The sequence below is a fragment of the Herpailurus yagouaroundi genome, unplaced genomic scaffold (genome assembly GCF_014898765.1).
Source record: "Herpailurus yagouaroundi ecotype Mexico unplaced genomic scaffold, PumYag 29, whole genome shotgun sequence".
Lineage (NCBI taxonomy): Eukaryota > Metazoa > Chordata > Mammalia > Carnivora > Felidae > Herpailurus > Herpailurus yagouaroundi.
The window spans coordinates 9,105,519-9,131,206 of NW_024412377.1; positions in this window are offsets into that span (position 1 = coordinate 9,105,519).

Sequence of the window (25,688 nt, forward strand, 5' to 3'; positions counted from 1 at the left end):
GAGCACCGCATCCGGCTCCGTGGTGACAGCGCAGAGTCTGCCTGAGATTCTCTTTCTCTTCTTCCTCTCTCTCTGCCTCTCCTCTGCTCTGTCTCTCAAAATAAATAAGCTTTAAAAAACAAAGAAACAAAACATGGTTGCCTTTCCAGACCTGGATTGGCAAGGTGTTACAGTCTTTTTTTTTTTTTTTCAATGTTTATTTATTTTTGGGACAGAGAGAGACAGAGCATGAACGGGGGAGGGGCAGAGAGAGAGGGAGACAGAATCGGAAACAGGCTCCAGGCTCTGAGCCATCAGCCCAGAGCCCAACACGGGGCTCGAACTCACGGACCGCGAGATCGTGCCCTGGCTGAAGTCGGACGCCCAACCGACTGCGCCACCCAGGCGCCCCAACAAGGTGTTAGAGTCTTGATGAAGTGTTTAAGTTTTGAATATGGTTGCCATGTAACTAGGGAGAAAGAGGAAAACTCTAGAGAAACTGAATGTTTTCTTGGAATACAAAGTAATGCTGCAGCCATATTACAAAAAGCATCAAGAAAGAGAAGATAGGAAATCTCTGACTCCAAAAGAAGTATTACTTGAAAAACCAATCATAGCGGAAACCACTAAAAAACGAGTATTTTCACATGCAATAAACAGTTCTCCAGATCATATGTGTAAGCCCACCAAAGATTGCTAAAACAGTCCACAGATTGAAATATAGCTGCCTCTGGAGTAGAATCAAGACAGGATTTGATGCCTGGTATATCAAATAAGTCTTGCAAGGTGAAAGGTAAATCTCTGTAGCTTCAGAAATTACTCTAACGGTTTAGTCGCCGTAAAGTTACTACTGCAGCGAGCACTGGGGCACCAAGCTCATACTCCCATGCACATCCTTCATTTTAGGGAAGAAGAAAGATTTAACACTTTAAAATTGATTCACTTAAAGTTCCCAGTCAATTTCTCCTATAAAATTTGACTGCAGCAATATACTAAGGAGTGCTTTGTAAATGCCAATGTACAATGTTAATATTTCATTGAAGCTATTTTAATGATTTCTCAAACTCTGGAATGTGAGAGGGTTATATTGCCTGCAAAAATTATCGTCACAGATGCAAGTGTAAGATAATATTAAATAGTTATACAATTATTCATGACCTTGATACACTTTATTTTTAATATGTACTAAATACATATTAATTTGCTTTTTCAGATTAAGTATGCATGTATAACTGATCCGGTTTTGGAAGCCTTATGTGAAAAATTGCATACCCATAGAAAAAACAGACATAATAATACACTGTGCACACTGAAATTTCTACAGAGATTTACAGGGCAAACTTATTTCATCTGAGATTGGTTGAGCCTTTTTTATATTAGGAAACTCACAGTATTCAGGTTACCTAGTTTTCCATATTTTAATATGAATATTTCAGCATATTATCCTGAAATATTTATCAAAGTTCTTCCTTCAGCATTGTTGTATCCTTTGTCTCATTCAGGTAATTGGGTTTTTCTACCTCCATCATCTCTGGGAAGGGACGACATATCAGAATATAGAGCCAGTTCTTACTGGTCTTTGCTTTAAACTCTAATGTCCATGGAGGAAGGGAGTTATGGATAAGTTTCTGAGCTTGAATAACATATTTTAGGGTCTATTTTGATGAAGGCTTCCTGTGCTTGAATCAGGAAAATGATGCCCCGGGTTAGCAGGACTAAGGCAGACAGTTGTGAATATGGAAAAGATGCTGTGGTTTTCTGGAAACAGGCACTGAAATCATCACCCCTCTCCCCTGTAAAGTAGTCAGGCCCAGGATTGGTGAGGGAGGGTGCAGTCAAATGCCTTTATGCATTTAGAGGATGTAAGAGCAGAAAGAAAATGTACCACCTCTCCAAGGTAGAGTCTCAACATTGTAGAGAGACTGTAATGATAAAAGGCTTATGATGAATCTAAGAAATGTGGCCTTGGCACCCAAGGCTTGAGGAGTGAAAGATGACTAGAAGTAGCTGAGAGATGTGAAAAGATCTTGGGATTCAAGATTTTGTGGATCCAGGATCCAAGGATCTCTATACATGCACAAAAACACACGTACATATACATGCTCTCTGTACATGGACACATACATGTTTATCAGCCTAAGTTAGTGAAGGTGAGTTCCTATCCACCCTTCACTGTTATCATTTATGCACCCACACCGAGTGTTGCCAAGATCTTTGCTTCACATAAGCTTCCTGGAATTTGATACAACCCCAGGGAAAGAGTGTGGATGAGGATTAGAAATTGACTTGGTTGCAATTTCCACCATCCAACCAAATGGAGGCTAGAAATAGAAATAATCTCAGTTATTATAAACAGTAATTAAAAATTCTACTTCAGTTTTTGTCCTAAGCTGCATACTTGTTAGTAAGAACAAAGATAATGGAGACAGAAGTCAACCTGAGCGGCCTCATAGAGAGCTTTCCAGAGCACAGCCTCACCATCATCCAGGATATAGTAGCTAACAGTAACCTGACAGATACAATCATAGCTCTGGAACCTACTCCTTCAGTGGTAAGGCTCTCCTAACCCATGCTCTGGTGTTTCAAACTTATGGTTACTAAACACTCCGATTTCTGCTTTGATAGCTTTTGCCAATCGTTGTGATTTCTCTTCTGTCTGCTTCGTGATCCTACTTATTGCTTTGCCTATGAGTGTCCTTTTGTTGTTTCTCTACTTTGTTTTCTAAAAATTTCCCCCATTTGTTTGATATTCATTGTTTCTTAAAAATTGGGCTGGTCAGGCAATATTCAGTATAGATTTCCTCTATTAAGAAACATTTCTCTCAGACCATCCCTGAGCTAATTTCCCTTCTCTGACTAATCGTGCAGTGGCCTAGGCCCAGAGTCCATGTGCTACCAAAGCAGGTATATCCTGCATAGGTAAACCTCAGACTGTGTTGTGAGTGGGGCAGAGACTTTGTAGACAGGGAGAGTTAACTCTCAGACAGCTGTCAATGGTCTATATATACATTCTTACTCCTGTTTGGGCCGGCAGCAAGATTAAACAGCTTCAGAGAAGCCTTTCTGGAATAATCCAGTAACAGGGACCCAGAGTCACCTTTACTTACCCTCACCCAAAAGGGTTCACAATACCAAGTTACCTTTAGGTATTGTATTCAGAGGTGAAGCAGAACAGTCAGTATACAGGCCACAGTTACTGTACAGACGAGACTGTATAGGTCTTTGGGTACATCAATGATCCTTGATAAACATCTTGATCTAGTGCATTATATTCTAGCATGGGAAGATGGAAAATACTCCACAAGCACAATAAATGAAAAAATATGTAGTGAGTTGGAAGGGCGGATGTGCTAAGGGACACAGAAAAAGTAAAACAAGGCAAGGGACACAGGAGTTGAAAAGTATAAACAAGAATGTTGGTGCAAGACTCACTGAGAAGATGGCATTTGAGTTCCTCTCTAGTTCTGATCTGACCCTGTCTAATGACCTCTGCAATGATTACCCTGTTTAGGAGAGGAGGAGGTGATGATAAATAAGAACCTCTATCTTTGATTTTTGAGAAATCTTCTTCTGTTTCATAGCATCTGTCATAAAGTAGAAAAAAAATACTCTGGCAGGAAGCATAGGCTACCCAGTAACTTTCCAACCCTGGAAGTTTAAGGATCAGATCCACCTGGCATTGCCTAAGTTTCCTGGGGGCGTGAAAACACAACTGGATTCTAAAATATCACCAGGAATATTGGGAGAAATAGAAAATGTGTTCAAATCGCTCTTTTCATGAGAAGTCTGTACATGTAATGATGTCAACTTTGATAATGTGGAGAGGTCAGTAGTCTCACCAGATCTGGTGAGGTCAGAGTGCTCAGGTGAGGTTAAGATGCTGTATTGCATCTTTTCAATACTAGTAACCACAGGTATTTAGTTTTGCTGAGTGAGGTTTTCAAATTTGGGGTCAGTCTCGCTAAAGTTTGCTGCTGTTCCTGCTGTTGTAGCAAATGACTACAGACTTGGTGACTTCAAATAGAACAGATATGGTATCTTATTGTTCTGGGCATCAGAAGTTTAAAATTGGTTGGCAGGGCTGTATTAATTGTGTCTGGAGGACAGTCTGTTTCCTCGCCTTTTCCAATTGCCAGATGCCAGCAATGGCGACATTCCAACCTCTGCTCTGTCACCACATCTCCTCTCCCTTTGTTGTATCACGTTCTCTGATTGACACTCCTGCTTCCCTCTCGTGATTACATTGAACCCGTCTGAATAATGCAGAAATACTCTTAAAATCCTCTCCTTAGACAGATCTGCTAAGTGCCTCTTGCTATGTAAAAATAATATATTCACAGGTTGTGGGATTAGGACAGGGACACTTGGGGGCTGGTTATTCAGTCTACCACAGGGAGATAGGCAGAGAACAAGAGGTTCCTCTTTCTTTGTCTTTCTTTAATTCATCATTTAGTTTTCATTCTAAACACCTGTTGAACAATAGTTTGAAATAGTCATTTAAATGAGAGATCTAAATTCAAATTCACTGACACAGAAAGTAGAAATGTTGGCTGTTGGGGCTGTGAGGACGAATAATAGGGAGTTGCTATTCAATGAGAATACAGTTTTGGCCATGCAAGATAAGAAAGTTCTAGAGATATGATATATTTTATTGGGCTTACTGTTAACAATATTCTGCTGTACACTTAAAATGTTTTTGAATAAATCTCATGTGTTGTTGTTGTTTGGTTGTTTTCTTTCTTTTTCTTTCTTGTCTTTTTCTTTTTTGACTACAATAGTAATAATAAAAGAGCGCCAAATTAATGGCCTGTTCAGCACACTCACATGTCTTAGCCTGGAGCAGGAATAATGAGTTCCTTGAACATTGCCCTAGTTCAATGCCCTAGTTATTTGACCCGAGCCGTGTCTTCTTTGGTCTCTCAACCCTGCTGTCTAAGGTTCTACTGATTAGAAGGATACCATGTCAGGAAGCATAATTCTATAACTTTCCAGTGCTGCAGGAATCACAAGGTCTCTCAATTCTTTGGATTCATTGGCTCTTAGGTCCTAGCTTTGTCTGAGTACTTGACATTCAAGCTACCTTGGTTTCTATCAGACAAAGCTTCCAGTGAGTCAGTCTTGCAGTTTCTTTGGGGTTCCTAAGGGCCTTGTGAATGTTCAGTATTACCCAGGTAAACAGTGTTCATTTTGGTTTATTTGTAATTATCTGCCACTAGCTTCTGTCAGCTCAACATCTAACTCAGCATCTCTTGGGTTCAACCATGAATACCGTTGTCAGTAATGGTGATTATTATGATTCTTACTTGTCTTATGGCTTAGAAAAGACAAACAAGAGAGCTGCTTTTAAAGATTCTCTCAGAGCTTTTCTAAGTAGGGTAACACATTTAGTTTACCCAGAACAGTACCAACTTACAGTTGTTTACTTAGAATAATTAGAATTATTCATTTCCCTTTTTACCCTCTAAAGGATCCAGGGTGACGGGAGGTTATATGGTCACCTACTGATCAGTCTACTCACACTATTTGTAAATAAGGAAGAATTTATGATTAGAGCATGAAAAGTAGTACAGAGAAACTTCAATCTGGTAGTATTTTCACTCTGAAGTCTTCGAAATTCTATTGCGCTCAAAAATAGCCTGATTCTTTAACTGACTTCAAGTTACCTGAATCTAATGTATCAAGCGAAACCCTCAATCAGTTGCCTCCATTTGACCTCAGCACAAACAACCCCTCCACACCCCAACCATTGCCAACGTAAGTAATTCAGTAAAATTTTAGTTTACGCTGTGCGATACGTGTCCTGAGGAGCCTTAACATTCATGAGTGACCAACCAACCAACCTCTTGATAATTTTAAATTTGATTTTATTTAGTTTAATTGTCTCATAACAGTTGTTTGTTAGGCAAAAACATAAAACCAAATAATTTAAATTATTCGGTGACAGGAGACTCTAGTAATTTGGTTTGACCTCAAGAAGATTTTGAAATCAGTTCTGTCATCTTTTCCTCCATTAAAAAACTATTGGTCCTTTAAAAAAATTTTTTTTAATGTTTCTTCATTTCTGAGAGAGCGCGAGAGCACAAGCTGGGGAGGAGCAGAGAGAGAGACAGAGACAGACAGAGAGACGGAGACACAGAATCCGAAGCAGGCTCCTGGCTCCGACCTGTTAGCACAAAGCCTGATGCAGGGCTCGAACTCACAAACCGTGAGATTGTGACCTGAGCCGAGTCGGAAGCTCAACCGACTGAGCCACCCAGGCGCCCCAAAACTGCCGGTCTTTTTTAAAGCATTTTACAAACTACCAGCAAAACAGAGCTTCATGCTTATTCACTTTCAATTGTTTCGTGTTGATTTCTTTCCAGAAAGGAGAATCTACAGTAAAGTCTACTTGAACAATTCCTTAAGGAAGACACTTTAGAGGAATTTATCAGAGACTTTCCGAGTCACTTGATGGAAGTCACTGAAGTGTGACTGGGGTCCCGTCTGAGAGGAGTTTGCTTAGAAGTAAGCCGTGGCTGTCTTGTTTCATCTATGAAACTCGGGGTGTCCGACGCTTTTCACGCCACCTCAGCTCTGCTCAGTCCACTATATGCTGCATCCTTCACTCTGTCAACCAGTTTCTCAAAGATTAACTCTACTGTATCGTTCTCGGCGGCACCACGTGTGAATAGTTGTCCTGGACCCTCTCAGATGCTGGGGTAGGGCTCTCCGTAGGAGCTGCTTGGCTCTGACCGTGGCATGTGAGTATCTAGAAGTATGGAATTAATGCCCCGTGAGCCAGCCTTTGGCCAGTGGGGGACTCACCCTTCTGTCCCGTTGCTGGTGAATTCTGTGGGGGCATTCTACATCATTCCTTTTAGTGTCCCAGCAGGATCAAACTCCATTTACCCTCAGTGGTGATCTGCTTGAAAGTCAGACAGTTCCATTGACTTTTCCAGCTTCTGTGTCTTAGTCTTCGCAGTATCTTATTCTGATTCCTTGGTATCAGTTCCCCAAATTAATGACTTATATATGAGTTTTTGTTCAAGGCTCTGCTTTCTGGGAGAAAACCAGGCCAAGGCATTCATTATCTATGTTTCTTTCCTGTTGTCTTCTTTTGTGTCGTACTAATTCTCCTCCTAGTTTGTTACCTTTTTCATTTTCCTTAAAGTCTTTTTCTTTCATTTTCATTTTGACTTCCATCATTTGGGAAATGAATATGATTCACAACTATAAAAGGGTGACATAGGGATCCTTAAACGATGGAAGTGTTCTGCATCTTGACTGTGCTGGTGGGTACACAAACCTACAGGTGTGATAAAACTGAATAGAACTAAATACACACAAACACAAGCACAAGTGAAATTTGAATAAAATCTGTGGATTCCACCAATGTCATTATAATGGTTGTGATATTATATTACAGTCCCACCAGATATTATCATTGGAAGAAACTGGTAAAGCATACATGAGATCTCTCTATATTGGTACTTACAACTGCATGTGAATCTACAATTATCTCAAAATTTAAAAAGTTTAAAGAGAATACAACTTTGTTTTTCTTCAACAGCAGCCCCTTGCTTTACACACACATATGAACTGCATTCTTTTAGCAGGCTACTGACCAGTTTCAATAATTATATATATACATTTGTAACAGCATCTCACTTAAATTATGAACTCATATTCAAAAGATTATTTGGCTTTTATCTAAACACCATCTATTAGGTTTCTTGCTTTAACCAATCTGGAATCTAGTAGAAAAAGTTACATGTTTTATATATGAAATTAAAAGAGTATTCCAATTGAATGCTTTTAATATTTATTAAGAAGGAAAGCATTCCTATGCTATTTAATATGTGATAACAATCTATCTGTTGTAAAGGAAACTATAATATATGGTGAGTTTGCAACTTTTTATTTCCTTTTTGCTGGTTTTTCTTATTTATTTATTTATTTATTTATTTATTTATTTATTTATTTATTTATTATTTTATATATGAAATTTATTGTCAAATTGGTTTCCATACAACACCCAGTGCTCATCCCAAAAGGTGCCCTCCTCAATACCCATCACCCATCCTCTCTTCCCTCCCACCCCCCATCAACCCTCAGTTTGTTCTCAGTTTTTAACAGTCTCTTATGCTTTGGCTCTCTCCCACTCTAACCTCTTTTTTTTTTTCCTTCCCCTCCCCCATGGGTTCCTGTTAAGTTTCTCAGGATCCACATAAGAGTGAAACCATATGGTATCTGTCTTTCTCTGTATGGCTTATTTCACTTAGCATCACACTCTCCAGTTCCATCCACGTTGCTACAAAAGGCCATATTTCATTTTTTCTCATTGCCACGTAGTATTCCATTGTGTATATAAACCACAATTTCTTTATCCATTCATCAGTTGATGGACATTTAGGCTCTTTCCATAATTTGGCTATTGTTGAGAGTGCTGCTATGAACATTGGGGTACAAGTGCCCCTATGCATCAGTACTCCTGTGTCCCTTGGATAAATTCCTAGCAGTGCTATTGCTGGGTCATAGGGTAGGTCTATTTTTAATTTTCTGAGGAACCTCCACACTGCTTTCCAGAGCGGCTGCACCAATTTGCATTCCCACCAACAGTGCAAGAGGGTTCCCGTTTCTCCACATCCTCTCCAGCATCTAGAGTCTCCTGATTTGTTCATTTTGGCCACTCTGACTGGCGTGAGGTGATACCTGAGTGTGGTTTTGATTTGTATTTCCCTGATAAGGAGCGACGCTGAACATCTTTTCATGTGCCTGTTGGCCATCCGGATGTCTTCTTTAGAGAAGTGTCTATTCATGTTTTCTGCCCATTTCTTCACTGGGTTATTTGCTTTTCGGGTGTGGAGTTTGGTGAGCTCTTTATAGATTTTGGATACTAGCCCTTTGTCCAATATGTCATTTGCAAATATCTTTTCCCATTCTGTTGGTTGCCTTTTAGTTTTGTTGGTTGTTTCCTTTGCTGTGCAGAAGCTTTTTACCTTCATAAGGTCCCAGTAATTCACTTTTGCTTTTAATTCCCTTGCCTTTGGGGATGTGTCGAGTAAGAGATTGCTACGGCTGAGGTCAGAGAGGTCTTTTCCTGCTTTCTCCTCTAACGTTTTGATGGTTTCCTGTCTCACATTCAGGTCCTTTATCCATTTTGAGTTTATTTTTGTGAATGGTGTGAGAAAGTGGTCTAGTTTCATTCTTCTGCATGTTGCTGTCCAGTTCTCCCAGCACCATTTGTTAAAGAGGCTGTCTTTTTTCCATTGGATGTTCTTTCCTGCTTTGTCAAAGATGAGTTGGCCATACGTTTGTGGGTCTAGTTCTGGGGTTTCTATTCTATTCCATTGGTCTATGTGTCTGTTTTTGTGCCAATACCATGCTGTCTTGATGATGACAGCTTTGTAGTAGAGGCTAAAGTCTGGGATTGTGATGCCTCCTGCTTTGGTCTTCTTCTTCAAAGTTCCTTTGGCTATTCGGGACCTTTTGTGGTTTCATATGAATTTTAGGATTGCTTGTTCTAGTTTCGAGAAGAATGCTGGTGCAATTTTGATTGGGATTGCATTGAATGTGTAGATAGCTTTGGGTAGTATTGACATTTTGACAATATTTATTTTTCCAATCCATGAACAGGGAATGTCTTTCCATTTCTTTAAATCTTCTTCAATTACCTTCATAAGCTTTCTATAGTTTTCAGCATACAGATCCTTTACATCTTTGGTTAGATTTATTCCTAGGTATTTTATGCTTCTTGGTGCAATTGTGAATGGGATCAGTTTCTTTATTTGTCTTTCTGTTGCTTCATTGTTAGTGTATAAGAATGCAACTGATTTCTGTACATTGATTTTGTATCCTGCAACTTTGCTGAATTCATGTATCAGTTCTAGCAGACTTTTGGTGGAGTCTATCGGATTTTCCATGTATAATATCATGTCATCTGCAAAAAGCGAAAGCTTGACTTCATCTTTGCCAATTTTGATGCCTTTGATTTCCTTTTGTTGTCTGATTGCTGATGCTAGAACTTCTAGCACTATGTTAAACAACAGCGGTGAGAGTGGGCATCCCTGTCGTGTTCCTGATCTCAGGGAAAAAGCTCTCAGTTTTTCCCCATTGAGGATGATGTTAGCTGTGGGCTTTTCATAAATGGCTTTTATGATCTTTAAGTATGTTCCTTCTATCCCGACTTTCTCAAGGGTTTTTATTAAGAAAGGGTGCTGGATTTTGTCAAAGGCCTTTTCTGCATCGATTGACAGGATCATATGGTTCTTCTCTTTTTTTTTTTGTTAATGTGATGTATCACGTTGATTGATTTGCGAATGTTGAACCAGCCCTGCATCCCAGGAATGAATCCCACTTGATCATGGTGAATAATTCTTTTTATATGCCGTTGAATTCGATTTGCTAGTTTCTTATTGAGAATTTTTGCATCCATATTCATCAGGGATATTGGCCTGTAGTTCTCTTTTTTTACTGGGTCTCTGTCTGGTTTAGGAATCAAAGTAATACTGGCTTCATAGAATGAGTCTGGAAGTTTTCCTTCCCTTTCTATTTCTTGGAATAGCTTGAGAAGGATAGGTATTATCTCTGCTTTAAACGTCTGGTAGAACTCCCCTGGGAAGCCATCTGGTCCTGGACTCTTATTTGTAGGGAGATTTTTGATAACCGATTCAATTTCTTCGCTGGTTATGGGTCTGTTCAAGCTTTCTCTTTCCTCCTGATTGAGTTTTGGAAGAGTGTGGGTGTTCAGGAATTTGTCCATTTCTTCCAGGTTGTCCAATTTGTTGGCATATAATTTTTCATAGTATTCCCTGATAACTGTTTGTATCTCTGAGGGATTGGTTGTAATAATGCCATTTTCATTCATGATTTTATCTATTTGGGTCATCTCCCTTTTCTTTTTGAGAAGCCTGGCTAGAGGTTTGTCAATTTTGTTTATTTTTTCAAAAACCAACTCTTGGTTTCGTTGATCTGCTCTACAGTTTTTTTAGATTCTATATTGTTTATTTCTGCTCTGATCTTTATTATTTCTCTTCTTCTGCTGGGTTTAGGCTGCCTTTGCTGTTCTGCTTCTATTTCCTTTAGGTGTGCTGTTAGATTTTGTATTTGGGATTTTTCTTGTTTCTTGAGATAGGCCTGGATTGCAATGTATTTTCCTCTCAGGACTGCCTTCGCTGCGTCCCAAAGCGTTTGGATTGTTGTATTTTCATTTTCGTTTGTTTCCATATATTTTTTAATTTCTTCTCTAATTGCCTGGTTGACCCACTCATTCGTTAGTAGGGTGTTCTTTAACCTCCATGCTTTTGGAGGTTTTCCAGACGTTTTTCTGTGGTTGATTTCAAGCTTCATAGCATTGTGGTCTGAAAGTATGCATGGTATAATTTCAATTCTTGTAAACTTATGAAGGGCTGTTTTGTGACCCAGTATATGATCTATCTTGGAGAATGTTCCATGTGCACTCAAGAAAAACGTATATTCTGTTGCTTTGGGATGCAGAGTTCTAAATATATCTGTCAAGTCCATCTGATCCAATGTCTCATTCAGTGCCCTTGTTTCTTTATTGACCGTGTGTCTAGATGATCTATCCATTTCTGTAAGTGGGGTGTTAAAGTCCCCTGCAATTACCACATTCTTATCAATAAGGTTGCTTATGTTTATGAGTAATTGTTTTATATATTTGGGCGCTCCGGTATTCGGCGCATAGACATTTATAATTGTTAGCTCTTCCTGATGGATAGACCCTGTCACTATTATATAATGTCCTTCTTCATCTCTTGTTACAGCCTTTAATTTAAAGTCTAGTTTGTCTGATATAAGTATGGCTACTCCAGCTTTCTTTTGGCTTCCAGTAGCATGATAAATAGTTCTCCATCCCCTCACTCTCAATCTAAAGGTGTCCTCAGGTCTAAAATGAGTCTCTTGTAGACAGCAAATAGATGGTCTTGTTTTTTTTATCCATTCTGATACCCTATGTCTTTTGGTTGGCACATTTAATCCATTTACATTCAGTGTTATTATAGAAAGATACGGGTTTAGAGTCATTGTGATGTCTGTATGTTTTATGCTTGTAGTGATGTCTCTGGTACTTTGTCTCACAGGGTCCCCCTTAGGATCTCTTGTAGGGCTGGTTTAGTGGTGACAAATTCCTTCAGTTTTTGTTTGTTTGGGAAGACCTTTATCTCTCCTTCTATTCTAAATGACAGACTTGCTGGATAAAGGATTCTCGGCTGCATATTTTTTCTGTCTAGCACACTGAAAATCTCGTGCCAACTCTTTCTGGCCTGCCAAGTTTCAAAAGAGAGATCAATCAGGAGTCTTATAGGTCTCCCTTTATATGTGAGGGCACATTTACCCCTTGCTGCTTTCAGAATTTCCTCTTTATCCTTGTATTTTGCCAGTTTCAGTGTGATATGTTGAGCAGAAGATCGATTCAAGTTACATCTGAAGGGAGTTCTCTGTGCCTCTTGGATTTCAATGCGTTTTTCCTTCCCCAGTTCAGGGAAGTTCTCAGCTATTATTTCTTCAAGTACCCCTTCAGCACCTTTCCCTCTCTCTTCCTCCTCTGGGATACCAATTATGCGTATATTATTTCTTTTTAGTGTATCACTTAGTTCTCTAATTTTCCCCTCATACTCCTGGATTTTTTTATCTCTCTTTTTCTCAGCTTCCTCTTTTTCCATAACTTTATCATCTAGTTCACTTATTCTGTCCTCTGCCTCTTCAATCCGAGCCGTGGTGGTTTCCATTTTGTTATGCATTTCGTTTAAAGCGTTTTTCAGCTCCTTGTGACTGTTCCTTAGTCCCTTGATCTCTGTAGCAAGAGATTCTCTGCTGTCCTCTATACTGTTTTCAAGCCCAGCGATTAATTTTATGACTATTATTCTAAATTCACTTTCTGTTATATTATTTAAATCCTTTTTGATCAGCTCATTAGCTGTTGTTATTTCCTGGAGATTCTTCTGAGGGGAATTCTTCCGCTTGGTCATTTTGGATAGTCCCTGGCGTGGTGAGGACCTGCAGGGCACTTCCCTGTGCTGTGGTGTATAACTGGAGTTGGTGGGCAGAGCCGTAGTCAGACCTGATGTCTGCTCCCAGCCCACAGCTGGGGCCACAGTCAGACTGGTGTGTGCCTTCTCTTCCCCTCTCCTAGGGGCAGGATTCACTGTGGGGTGGCATGGCCTGTCTGGGCTACTTTCCAGGCTTGTGATGCTGGGGATCTGGCGTCTTAGCTGGGGTGGGTAGGCAAGGTGCACAGGGGCAGGAGGGGCAGGCTTAGCTCACTTCTCCTTAGGTGATCCACTTCAGGAGGGGCCCTGTGGCAGCGGGAGGGAGTCAGATCCGCTGCCGGAGGCGCAGAAGCGCAGAGTTGGGTGTTTGAGCGGAGCGAGCAAGTTCCCTGGCAGGAACTGGTTCTCTTTGGGATTTTGGCTGGGGAATGGGTGGGGGAGATGGCGCTGGCGAGCGCCTTTGTTCCCCACCAAACTGAGCTCTGTCATCTGGGGGCTCAGCAGCTCTCCCTCCCTTTGTCCTCCAGCCTTCCTGCTTTCCGAGCAGAGCTGTTAACTTATGACCTCCCAGAAGCTAAGTCGCGCTTGCTGTCGGAACATAGCCCATCAGGCCCCTCCGCTCTTGCCAGCCAGACTGGGGGCTCTGCTTGGCCGGCGAGCCGCCCCTCCGCCCCGACTCCCTCCCGCCAGTCCGTGGAGGGTGGCCTTCCTACCCTCTTCCTACGCCTCGCCGCCCTTCCTACTCTCTTCTGTGGGCCTCTCGTCTGCGCTTGGCTCCGGAGACTCCATTCTGCTAATCCTCTGGCGATTTTCTGGGTTATTTAGGCAGGTGTAGGTGGAATCTATGTGATCAGCAGGACGCGCGGTGAGCCCAGCGTCCTCCTACGCCGCCATCTTCCCTCCTATCCCACTTGTTTTTCATAAGAACATCTGGGCTCAGTTAAACCCATTAGAATGTTTTTATTTGATTTAAAATTTTTTTAAAAAAATATTTATTTGTATTTGAGAGAGAGCAAAAGAGAGAAAGAGTGAGTGGGGAAGAGGCAGGGAGAGGGGAAGAGGCAGGGAGAAGGGAAGAGAGAGAATCCCAAGCAGGCTCTGTGTTCTCCATGCAGAGCCTGATGCAAGGCTTGATCCCATGAACCGTGAAATCATGACCTGAGCTGAAATCAGGAGTTGGATGCTTAACCAATTGAGCCACCCAGGCACTCCTAGAATCATTTTTATTTTATTTATTTATTTTTTTAATTTTTTTTTCAACGTTTATTTATTTTTGGGACAGAGAGAGACAGAGCATGAACGGGGGAGGAGCAGAGAGAGAGGGAGACACAGAATCGGAAACAGGCTCCAGGCTCTGAGCCATCAGCCCAGAGCCCGATGCGGGGCTTGAACTCACGGACAGCGAGATCGTGACCTGGCTGAAGTCGGACGCTTAACCGACTGCGCCACCCAGGCGCCCCTGAATCATTTTTAAATGGAAGATATCATTGACCATTTACATTAGGGGAAAAAAAGTGTCATTTATTTGGATCAGCTACCTACTTATTTCCTAAAAATCCAGAGACTGAATTTGTATTATATAAAAATTATAAGCTGTTTTTTTTTCTCTTTAAACTAGTTAAGTATATGAATAATGCAAAAATTCTACAGACAATGACTTATGATTTTAAGGACTTTCTTTCTCTGGAATTATTTGTAGCGTCCCAGGCCAACTTCAGGGATGGAAGAAATGAATAAAATAAATTGGCTTGGGGCTTTCTTTTGCTTGATCTGCTTAAAAGCAGGCCTGTTCTATTTTTCTGTAAATGCTCACCACTCTCCACCCAACACATGCCTAATCCACAAAGTTTGCATTTGTCTACATCATTCTCAAATGTTCTCTTTCCCTGTTTTAGTTACCCTTGGCCTATACCTTGACCTTCTGCTGCCCGTCTCAATAAATTCAGAACACAACCATTTACCTGCAGCAAATGGGAATGGTTCCCCCAGAAATATAGCATCCAATAAAAGCCAAAGCCAAAGGAAATAGAAAGGTGAGGTCGAGCATAATTTTCTCATCACAGCCTTCCCTGCCTTTTCCTTTTGGCCTCAGATACTGTGCTGACCTCTGTCTATTTTTATGGCTAGATTAATTCTGCTATTTCAATGAGTCTGAATTTTCAGAATCATATGGTTCAGATGACCTTAAGAGGTGCTAACCTCTAAAAGGATTATGTGCAAAAATGATAAAAAGATGAAAAAATGGAGAGTTGCAGACCACGAAAATACCTTAGAGATGATCTTACTCAACCTTCCAGGTTTATAGAGAGGAAGGGAGCCAAAGAACAGTTGAATGATGTTATGTTAGGCTGCTACCCTCCAACACTGGCTGTCAAATGCTATAAGTCTTACATCAGCAGTATTGCAGGCCCAAAGCCAACTGTATCCCCAGCCAGCATATGTATAAGGAATCCTAGAATAAGTGCTAAATAATTCATATTGAAACCAGATTTTCTAATGCTGAAATTTTGAATATCCATCCACTGACAGCTGATTTTACCTTGTTACAAGGTCCCTGCTTTGTTCATTGTAATAATCAATGACTGGGTGACTTTTGCCCATTATATACATCAGATCCTTGTTTCCCTGGGTGATGTCCTTTAGGATATTGGTCCTGACTTTCTCCCTTCTGGTCCTCTCCTATCACAAACTTCGCACAGCCTATGGAGGGACCCATGATTCTCATCCCTCATGGACAAATCATACTACTTGTCTCCAGACTCTTACACATCAGCCACCAACCAACTGCTTGGGGAGCCTGCTCTTCCAAGAAGGACTCCCTGCCTCTGTGGATCTGTATGGGGCCAGGACTAGCCCTCCTGGATGAGGATGTGGCTCTTCATTACCAGCTAAGGGGATTCCACAGATGATTTACAGTCTAGGGATATTTATTTACCTTTGAAAAATTTATCTCTGGGTTTAGCTATCTGCCTGAAAGTTGTTTTCTATAATTTTCTAATAGATCCCATTCTTCCCACGTCATGTTCAATTTCAACCACAAAGTCCCATTTGGGGGACGGTGAGGTAGAAGGGATAAGAAAAGCTGGGATGTGAAAATGACACTTTCAAAATGAAGACAGAGAATTAAAGTTGTGGTGAAAACCCGACTATTGCTTCCTCCCAATGTGATTACTCTTTCTTAGCCCTGCACCTTTAGGTGCCTTGGTAATATTCAGCTCCCCAATATTTTCCTTAAGCACAATAACTATGACAGTATTTTTTGTGGTTGCTGATGTTTGCTTTCTAAAAATATCATACCATAGTTAGTGTTGTACAAGACATAAGAGGTACTTAAGAGATAACTGCCCTTTCTAACAGAGTTCTGTGGAATAGAAATGAAAAAAAAATAAAAATGCTTTATTCTCAAGCATGATGCAAATGTAAAACCTCCTTACACAGAAGAGAGTAGACATAATGCAAACCAAGGAATGTTATAAATTTGAAAAGTAATTATTTTGTATATAGCACTTTTAATATTTGCTGTGGAGGAGGGTTAACAGAGATTTCCTATTTTTCTTTCACGCTACGTCTTTGTCTATAATTTTCTCTAGCTAATCAAAAGACAAAGGGAAAACGTTGTAAGGAAATAGTGGTACATACAGGAAAATGCAGTACATTTTTATTTTTATTTTAAAAGCTTGCCAGTTGGCAGATACATTTACACTGTCACATATAGAACACAGTATATTTATTATATATAAGCTACATTGACTTTCAACTCTTAAAAAGCCTGCCCAGTTAAAACACTAATTGGCAATGAGAAGGTACTGCAACTACATACACCAAGATGGATAAATATCATCAAACTAATGTTGAGCAAAGGAAGTGAGACAAAAAAGCAAACATTCTATACGATTCCATTTATGAGAGAGTCAAAATCACACAATGCTTACAAGGGTCTCGTGGTTGCCTTGTGGGTACGGATAATGCCCAGAAGGAGACATGTGTCTCTGGAATTGTGAAAATGTCTGTTTTTGATCTGGGTGCTGGTTTCATGAGTGTGTTCGCTTTGTGAAAATGTGTTGAGCTATGCTCATGTAATATACACACAGGTGTCCCATGAGCTGTCTAGCTATTTTGGCGTATGGTGTTCAAGTAGAATCCTGATTAATGGGCAGCGTGTGTTTGGTAACGTCATGCTACATAACTCGGCTATATGGGAGTTCACCGAGTTAACCGCTTTAACCCCTACTGAAACTAAAGCAGACCAGTTGGGTACTTACTGGAAACAAGCAGATTGTGTGAATTCATGAATCATTGTCTGAGCTGAGTGAATTATTTTAAATGAGTACAAACAACTTTGTGATAATCACAAAAATCCTTGCATTTTGAGTGGGATACTCAGATGTGGAAGGGAACTACAATCATTTCTGGTGGTTAACAGAAACCACCTTGTATGCTTCTAAATATTGCCAAACTCGCGTTGTGTTTTTTTGCATAACTTAATTGAAAGATAATTAAAGATAATGTGATAATTAAAAGCTATAAATACAATAGCTGCTTTGTGTGAAAAGGCAAATCTGACAATTAGTTCCCTTATCTAGGGCTGTGACTTTATGAGAATCATAGCATAGATACTGTTATAGAATGCCTTATGCAGCTCTTTGAGTAACTGGGAAAAAGTAAAAACAATCTTTTCTGGTTTTTCCTTGTCTGTCTTTTTTCCCTACTGGTCAAAAGCAATAACAACAGCAACAATAATCCTCTCCCTAAAAAAAGTAAAGAAAGAAGAAAAGAGAAAATGACTTATTTTTGTGGTTTTATAAATAAGGAAACAATACCAGTCAGCATAGCAGTCAAGAGCATTTTCCTTCTTTGAGATGCCTTTCAGTCTTACAAAGTGTAGCTTTAGTGCTCATATAAATGAAAGAGTCAAAGCAATGATTGATGCAAAAACTTTTTGCAGGCAGATATTCTATTACCATAGAAGAATATTGCCTAACAATGGAAAGCTTATACATTGTAAATTTGAGGTGAGCCACTGTCAAGTTTTTATCTTTAAATGAACCGTAATCTCAATGCCCGGGCCTCAAATAAGTAGTTGGCAATAAGTAAACTTTCAGAGTGCTGATGGAAAAGATAAAACTGAGATTACCCTCTGTGGTTGCTCTTCTGTAAGTGTTTCAGTAAAAAATAGATTTCTCAGGCAGACTTTTCCTAATCCAAAATTTCATTATGTATATTTCTACTGGCCAATCACCTACCATGTTAATATAATAGTTTACATTTAAAGAAGAATACAAGTTCAGCAGGGTAATTCTATTGGTGGGGCTGAGAGAAACTGTAAGGCCGTGGTGAAAATGGGTGTGTGCAGCAAGAAGTAGCCTTAATTTTCACCTAAGTGGATAGAATTAAATTCCTCGTGTGATATATTACTTGTATTCTTTTTTGGAGAAGATGGCTGATACAGAATTTGATTAAATGGTAAACAGTATTGAGGAGCACCTGGGTGGCTCAGTCGGTTAGGTGACCGACTTTTGATTTCATCTCAGGTCATGATCCCAGGGTCCTGGGATCGAGACCCATGTTGGGCTCTGTGCTGGGTGTGGAGCCTACTTCAGGCTTTCTCTCTCCCTCTGCCCTTGCCCTGCTCCCCCCCTAAAAAAAAATTGTATCAAAAAACTACTCAGAACAACAAAAAAAGAACTCTGACAATGTGTTCTACTGGTGAATTTGTTATTTTTTAAAAGATTTTATTTCTTTAAGTAATCTCTACACCCAATTTGGAGCTCGAATTTACAACCACAAGGTCAAGAGTCACATGCTTTACTGAGTCAGCCAGGAGCCCTTCTACAGGGGAGTTCTGAAATGGGTGATATGAATGTTATTTCCAACTGCCCACTGCATGGTCTTTTAGAGCTGAGGCAATTTCTGGATCTCAGATTGCTCATCTGTGACATTAGGACTCTGAACCAGATTGTCTGTAAGGTTCTCTTTGGCTCCAAAAGTCTAAAGTGCAATTTCACTATTTCCTTATTTTTAATTAATTTTAATGGAATACATGATTGACCACATGGAGTGGCTTACAACATGTTCTTTGGTAGCAAAGAAAACATTAAGTGTCTTTCTCTGCATTGCTACGATACCTTTTACAGGAGAGGATGGACAGAAGAGTATATGGTGGAAAGAAACATACCGTGTACTCAATCAAGGTGAGTGGTATTTTTAACAATTCAACTCTTCTGTTATGCCATTGCCATCTGATTGTCTCTATGAATGAATGCACGTTATATATTGATGTATCATATTTAAAGCTCCCATGTATTCACTGTTTTCCCTTGACCAATTTAATGGTACTCTTAAAAAACACCTTATTGAAGTATATATGATATACGTTAAACTACACTACTTTAAGTGTACAATTTGGTAAGGTTTGGGCAAGTTCATTGTCTTGATTATGGTGATGGTTTCACAGCTGTAAACATATCTCAAAACTGGATCTCCTCTCTTCTGACTTGATTCAGGATTCTTTCTACTATAACAATCTGTCTTATTGGCTCACCCAGTATACTTAATCTTGTAGGGTTTATTAAGAAAAATACTCAGTGTAACAAATTGACACAGGGAATGTAATACTCAGTGGACAAATCAGGGTTATCCACTTAAATTATATTTTTTATTCATTATTTGATTTATCCAACTTGACTTTTTCTTTCATTATGAGCCAGGAACTTTGCTGAGCATTAGAGATATTACCATGCTATTAATATGCTGGATGATAAAAAGTTGTAGTCTCTAAGACTTAATTGGAGATACAGTTAAGGAAGCAAGAGAGTGGGGATGTGATGTGAGAGAAACACAGGACGCTCTGGGGACAATGTGAAGGTCCGTATGCAATCTTATGCATGAAGGAAGACTTCCGGGAGGACATGGTATCTGGAACCAAGTAGGATTTTTCCAAGGAACGAAGGAGTATGTGGGAGTGTTCCAGTAAGAAATTCCAGAAAACTGAATTTGCAAAGTCCCACATGGGAGATAGAATTATGGAACTTGAGAGTAGCTTAGCACAGTGCCCTGAGAGTTAAGGACATGGAGAGTTATCAGGACATGGAATATGCAGGCCCTGGTGGATTTTGTTAAAACACCAAATCCACTAGTCTGGAAATGGTGGAATTCAGATTTGGTTACAATAAAAGTCAAGTGGTCATTTGGAGAACTGTGGCTTGAATTTCGGTGATACGATTTTAGCCTAAATTAGATCAATGAAATTGTGAAGCAAACAAGTTTGAGAAGTAATTATGAGATACACATAACAGGACTTCAAACAGAGAAGGTAGATGCTGATGAAAACAACAGTCAAGGCTACTGCCCAGGTTTGTGGTATGAACAAAGTGTTTGAACAGAATCACGATGTTGCTCACAGAATTAAGGCTTGTGGGGAAGAGGAAGGTTTGGTTTGTTTGATCTGTAGTGTACTCAAATTGCCATGATTGGTGGATAATTAGATGCTTGGGTTTAAAGCTCAGTAAAGAGATCAGAGCTGGACTGACAATTTTTAAAATTGAGATATAATAGACATAAAACATTGAGTAAGTTTAAGGTGTACAAGGTTTCGATTTGATATTTACATATCGCAAGATGATTACTACCTTAGCATTAGAGAATACCTCTATGACATCAATAATTATCATTTCTTTTTTTCTGGTGAGAACCATTAAGACCTAGTCTCTTAGTGACTCTGAAGTTTATAATACAGTATTATTGATTATAATCACCAAGCTGTGCCTCGATCTCCAGACTTATTTATCTAGTAGTTACAAATTTGTACTCTTTTTAAGTTACGTGATTTTTTAAAAGTTTATTTATTTATTTTGAGAGAGCGGGGGGCAGGGGGAGAGAACACAAACAGGAGCAGTGACAGGAGGAGAGAGAGCCAAGCAGACTGTACTGTCGATGTGGAGCCCAGTGCGGGGCTTGAACTCACCACCTGTGAGATCATGACCTGAGCCGAAATCTAGGGTCGATCGCTTAAGTGACTGAGCCATCCATGCGCCCACAAGTTTGTACTCATCTCCCCAGTTCCCCTACCCCTGCCTCCTGGTTACCACCATTGCACTCTCTGTTTCTGAGTTTGGCTTTTTTAGATCCCACGGATAAGTGATAATCATTGCAGCCTGTGATTGAAGCCTTAAGGATAAGTTAAGTGCAGTGTAAAACCTTCTATAGTTACACATTTTTCTTTCATACCTGGCTCTAAGTTTTCCAAATTCCACCTACTACATAAATATTATTATTCAGAAATATCTAGTTTGACGTCCTTACATTTTAAAACTTTCCAATCTTAAAAAACTTTGCCAAGCCCCTTGAATCTCTGCCCTTTTCCTTTAGGAAAAAGAAGATGCATTATGATTTATTTAAAAAACAAAAGACTAATGCAGGGAGTTAATCAAATTAATACTGAAGTCCCCATACAGTACAAAGTAAATGTGACTTTTATAGTCTGTGAAATAGAAAGCATGATTCAAATGAACTCTTTTTAGCTATGCGTGGTGACATTTACATATAAGATAAACAGATTTTTCCTCACCTTTGTTTCTAGATAGTAATATTTTAAGAGAAAGATTATTAATCTTCAAATAATACTACAGATAATGAAATAGCTTTATAAATCATGGATATTGATCTGAATAAGTCCTTCATCCAAGAGATTGAAAAGAAAAAATCGGATAAAGGAGCAGAACAATGCTAATGTTTTAGTTTTCATTTTTAGAAATGGCAAAGCCAGGCAATCAAATGAGGAAGATACATTTTCAATCATTTTTGTGAGCCTAAATATAACTTTACAAGAAAATTGGATTCTGGATGGCAGTATAAAAAAATGGGATATTGATATAAGTGTTTACGCTCTTATGAAGAAAGTACTTTTATTATGACACTTAATTATTTTTATGTGAACGTAAAACCCCGATGTAGTGATAACTGTTTTTCACGAAATAATGTGACAAAAGTATTTCCATAAAAAAGAATATATGATTTTTAACCTAGTTTAGATACCGGTTTATATTGATTCTTTTATCTGTTATTCTATATAAAATATTTAAATATAATTTTGATCTTTGCTGCATGTGTTCCCTATTCTAAGGGAAGGGGATAGTTTTCTTTTTAAAATTCTGCAGTGTTTTGTGTCAGTTATTTTGAGCAATAAATCACCCCCCAATTTAGGGGCTCCAAACATAAAAAGTTAGTATCACACATGTGCCTACTTTGGTTTGATGGTTTTATGATTGGGCTGGGCTTGTCATGAGTCTGTGGTTGGATTCGTAGGAGCTCACTGGTCTGGAAATACCTAGGCTGGGCCTACTTCCCTTTGCTCAGCTCCATGTGGTTCCTCAGGCCCTAGAAGGTTAGCCCAGGCTTATTTCTCATTACAGGCAGGGGTCCAAGAGAGACAGCAGAAATGAACACTAAGGGCTAAGGCAGGTCACAGGGTCATTCTAAAGTCAGGTTGCACAGGGTAAGAGGGCATGGGTAAGGATAAAGAACAGGGGTCACTGTTTTGACATCAGTTGAACACATACTGTATGCTCTATTTATTTATTTGATAACAAGTTGTTCAAGAATTGAGAAGACATTTTTTAAAAAGACAGCTATTTTGGGGAATGATGAAGACCTGAACCATTATTTTAATATTTTCATTATTTTTGGTTATTATGGTCAGCTGTAAATTATACAATGACTTTGAAATTTTTTATAGGGAGACATAAAGACAAAAGAAAGAAATACATCGTTGTTTTCTAAATGCTATGTGAAATGCACTGTGGCAATCATGGATGAAGAAACATCTAGGCTTTTCTGTGGGAGTCAGGGAATATTTCCTATAGAAAGGGAGGTTTGATCTTCTGTTGACCAGATGAGCAGGGGTTCATCACATAGAAGGGGAAGGGCAGGGTGTTCCAGGCCAGGGAGGCATGAAGAACATGTTACGTACAGGGACCAACAACGAGTCAGTGTAGCAGGCAGTCAGGAGCAGAAGGCTGAGGTTAAAGTTGGAAAGTTCGTGGAGGCCAGATGGTGGGGAGGACTTTGGAGGCCCACTCAGGAATATGGACTTAGTTTGTGAGAATTATTAAAATCTGTGGATCTCTAAGACAATCAGACTCTGCTTTTGAAGGTCTTGTTACTTGTATCTACATTCAGAAAGCATGTCTTTCCTGATGATCCACCATGCTTTTCCTTTCTCCAAAGGATTTGCTAATTTGACTAGGGACTCTACGAAAGCGATTGGGCCACCTTCCACCTTTTTTCCTTTTCTTTTTCATAATCCTTAAAAAAGACAAAAAGTCAAGGGAGTATACTTCTTCTATACATATTTTCAGAGTGTTTACTTTGGAGATCACAACATACCTCCTCATTGATTTGTAAAATAAATTACCTCAATGGATTTAGACTGGTAAACCAGTCATCTCTTTTCTACCCTAAATCTACTTTACTTTGCTAAGCTTAGCAGAGAAGCTGACAAGTGCTTCCCTATCTATACTCCCTTTGTAGTATATAATCTGTAGCCAAATGAAATTGCAGCTAGTTTCACCACTTTTTTTTTAAGCATGTAACTCTTTTAACAGCATAATAGGAGTGGAGTTTTGACCCAAGAAACCTAATCTATATGGTATGATGGGTGAATCTTTCTGATTCTGCAAGGATTTGGGCTAGAAACCTTAGAGTCTAGGCTAATTAGGTTATATTAAGTGTTGAGGGTCTTTTAGATATAAAGCCAGAGTGGATGTGATGGCCTGCTGAAACATTGGAGATAAGCAAAGGCAAAACTCATCAAGTTTGTGTTTGGCGAGAATTAGGAGAGTTCATTAAATGATCCAGTGAGAAGTAGAAATTGAAAGAAAGGATGGCTTCGGTTTCTAACTTTCTAGTTCCAGATGCATGCACCTTGGAAGAGCATGTTTTCTAGTTTCACAAGTATTCATAAGATCATCTGCACAAAAGAAACTTCTGTACATATATCAGCATCAATGTCTTTCTGTTCTTGCAGTTCAATACCTAATACATGATAGCTTTTGAAGCTTCTGAGTTAAATCCACCATTTGAAAAGTTTTTTTCTGAAACGTTTCTCAAAAATATTTCCAAGTTGGGTTTTTTAAAAAATATTCTGTGGTAACTAGGTTAGTACTTTTGGGGTTGACTGCCTTCAAGGCACTCTGTTTTCTGGTTCTTGATATGATCTTTGGTTACAAAGGGCACCTGGCTCCATCAGGTTCTGAAATATTAATAAGGAACACTGTCTAGCTGGTGAAGCACCAACCACCACTAGGCAAGTGTTTGATAGCATGCTTCCTGCTCATTTTCCATTCTGCAAATGTGTACTGGCTTTAAAGGTCAAGAATGGTACCACAGGGATTTTTGATTGCATTATTCTGATTTCTCAGCTATGAATCACTTTCTTTCCAAAGCTATAGAAGCAGAGGCTCTAGAATAAATTTAGTCATTACCGTTTATGATATTACCTCCACTTTGCCTGTCTGGCAAAATGCCTGCTATTGGCTGACATCGGGAAAGAGCTCTTCCGTTCTGCCTTAGAAGAGTGGGAAGGAGACAATCAAATAAACAAAATACAATGGGTTCCAAAGTACTCTTTTCTATTTTCTATTATTTGCCAATGACCAGTTTTCTAGAACACTGATCATACCTCTTAAAAAGGTCAAATCAGAACTCCTACACAATTTAACGTTAATTAATCAATCAATTTATTTATTAATAGCTATAGCATTGAAATATTTATTTACTTATTCAGGATAAATAATTTCTTTGCTTCTAAGAAAGTTGTATTTTATCATAGGAAATGTGTAATCCTAACTTAAAAACACAGAAACACACATTTGTGTATATGCCTGTGTATAATATAGTTATTCAAACTACTGGCATTCGTGATGGGCATTGAAGAGGGCACCTGTTGGGATCAGCATTGGGCGTTGTATGGAAGTCAATTTGACAATAAATTTCATATTAAAAAAACCAAACTACTGTCATTATTTATGTGATTTTAAAGACAGTAAGATAGATAGCCATTTTAATTTGTGCATTTTTAAAGTTTATTTGAGAGAGAGAGAGAGAGAAGAGAGAGAAAATGAGTGGGGGAGGAGCAGAAAAAGAGGGAGAGACAGAATCCCAAGCAAGCTCTGCACTGTCATTCCAGAGCCTGACGCAGGGCTGGAACTCATGAGCCCGTGAGATCATGACCTGAGCCAGTACCAAGTCTAACTGACTGAGCCACCTAGGCGTCCCAACTTTTGCATTTTTTATCCCCAAAGATGCATTTGTTTCTTTTTCTTAATGTACTCATCACAAATTTAACATCCCATATAAAATCTGGACCTTTGAGGGGCACCTTTGAGAGTTGTGGCTCAGGTCATGATCTCACAGTTCACGGGTTCAAAACTCACGTTAGGCTCTGTGCTGACAGTGCAGAACCTGCTTGGGATTTCTCTCTCCCTCTCTCTCTCTCTCTTTCTCTATAAATAAATAATTAAACATTAAAAAATATAAATAAATTAAAAAATCTGGACTTTGCCTTTTTTCAAACTAGTCTATTCACAATTTTGTCCAAGTTACTTTCATGTTTAAATTTATAAGTCCCTAATATCTTGGAGTCCCTTTTGTGTACAGCCATATTACTCCCCCATCATATCATATCTATATCTATATTTGTTTCTATATAACAAACTTTACCATCCT